At 31.1% G+C, this 2,093-nt stretch overlaps 1 protein-coding gene and 1 long non-coding RNA gene across 2 annotated transcripts in view; both read left to right on the forward strand.

Moving 5' to 3' along the window:
• The window catches only part of LOC107689936 (potassium voltage-gated channel subfamily H member 1-like), a 74,012-nt gene that overhangs the window by 7,743 nt on the left and 64,176 nt on the right, over positions 1–2,093 (forward strand). The window lies entirely within an intron of this gene.
• On the forward strand, positions 1,253–1,606 carry LOC107690010 (uncharacterized). The gene is made up of 2 exons (XR_001634392.1): positions 1,253–1,321; positions 1,542–1,606. It is a non-coding gene; the product is annotated as an uncharacterized LOC107690010 (long non-coding RNA).

Below are 2,093 nucleotides of genomic sequence, written 5' to 3' on the forward strand. Positions count from 1 at the left end.
TTGGAAAATGAAATATATATATATATATATATATATATATATATTTATTTTATTTTATTTTTTTTTTTTCACATGACAATAGAACCATAACTGAATATAAGCTTGCAGCCAGTTATGGAGAGGATGAACATTTGTTACAGGAATCATCTTCAGAACACAAATGAAGATATATTTAATAATCTCTCATCATTTGTGTCGATCCAATTAGTCCATGTAACCAAAATTTCCAAGCTTCAAAAAGTACAAGACATTGTAAAAGTAATCCATAAAAAGAGCAGTTTAATATAAGTCCTCTGAAGAGATACGTCGCTTTATAAGAACAGATTTAATCGATTTTTTTTCACATATAAACGTTGATCAACACACCATGCATGCTTCAAAAAGTTTTTTTTTTCTTAAAACAAATGATAATATTATTATAGTACATTTTACAAGAAAATACTTTTACTGCTTAATACTTTTACAGTCATTCTTCTTCAAACTTTCACATTTAAATAAATGTGGTACTTGATTTTTTGAGTTAGTTGTGAAAATGAAAGCTATTAAATTTTTGGGCCAGATATACTGTACCATCATTGGCTAATCCAGTGGTGTGAGCTTGGGGTGGGACAACTTGTTTGGCCAATGACAGATGAGGAAAGTGTTTGGGGCCTCTGGTAACTAATAAATTATTCAAATTAGCTATAGGCTAATTGCATGAAGCATTAACAAGATTTATAAAAAAACTAGTTACACTTAATTTTGATAGTCCACTTTAGATATTTTACTAACTAGAAGTAACTTTGTAACTACATGGCAACTAGCAGTCATTAGAGTATTAGCAGACTGTCAGCTTAATATCTGCTAACACTTTATTTTGACGCTCCACCAACAGACATTCTACACAGCAAAATCCCCAGAGTTAAATCACTTCTGCTCAAAGTATGTTTGGTCCCACTCTATGCAGTGCTGATTGAGCATTAGTGGTGAACCCCTGCTAAAAATGGGTTGAAACTGTCTTCATGTCCGTGGTTTCCCATGGTTTTAAAATTGGTTAAGATTTGAAAATTGTCTAGTGTGACCCAGGCCTAAGGCTGTGGCTGAAGTCAGTTGTAGTTCTTGTGTTTCTCTTTTCTTCAGTGATTTTGCTTGTTAACAACAGGGGTTCACCACTAATGCTCAATCATCACTTAATTAGTCACTTAATTATCTCATTAACTTTAACTCTGCTTCAGTGTTACTTTAACACTCTGTAGATGGGGACAATATAAACTGTTCTCCTCTGAACAAAGAATGGAATTTATGGAGAATGAAATGGAACAACTAAAAACCAAGAACAAAGGTAACATGACAGGATCCTATACATGACAGTGCCAGTTTAAAATGAATCGCAGTAGTTTGTATATTTCTAAATGTTTGTAACAGCATATTGCTCTACTGAAAGATTATAAAATAGTTAAATTGCATATCACTACTTGACAAAGGTTAAGAAGCTAAATCTTTATTTATTCAGCTTGTAGTCACTGTCCACATATGCACTAAACATTCGTTTATTATTTTAGAACAAGCAGAAGAACTGACGAGTTTGAATAAAACAACAGTTGACACCAATATCAAAATGGATGAACTAATGAAGCAGAATCAAGGTAACAAATTACAATTTCTAAAGTCACTTTAAAAATGAAGGCTGTTACAACTTTGTAAAAATTTGTCATCAAGTTAAATGAGTCGGGATTCATTTATTAATGTTGAATTTTGCGTATTTTTTTATTTATTTATTTTTTTTTGTTTTTATATAAATATAATTTTCTAAAATGTATTATCTCATTAACTTTAACTCTGCTTCAGTGTTACTTTAACTAACACTATGTAAGAGTGGTACCAACTGTTCTCTGAGCAGAGTTGATTTAACTCTGGGGATTTTGCTGTGTAGTAAGTTATTAGATTTTATGAATATTACAAAGACAATTTTTTTTTTATTTCTTTAAAATAATGTGCACAGATGTATCAAACACACTAAGAGCAGGAACTGGTAGTAAAAAAGTAAATTGGGTCACTTTCAATTTCATGTTAAAGGGGTCATATGATGCGATTTCAAGTTTTCCTTTCTCTTT

This window comes from Sinocyclocheilus anshuiensis, unplaced genomic scaffold (genome assembly GCF_001515605.1).
Source record: "Sinocyclocheilus anshuiensis isolate Anshui unplaced genomic scaffold, SAMN03320099.WGS_v1.1 scaffold345, whole genome shotgun sequence".
NCBI lineage: Eukaryota > Metazoa > Chordata > Actinopteri > Cypriniformes > Cyprinidae > Sinocyclocheilus > Sinocyclocheilus anshuiensis.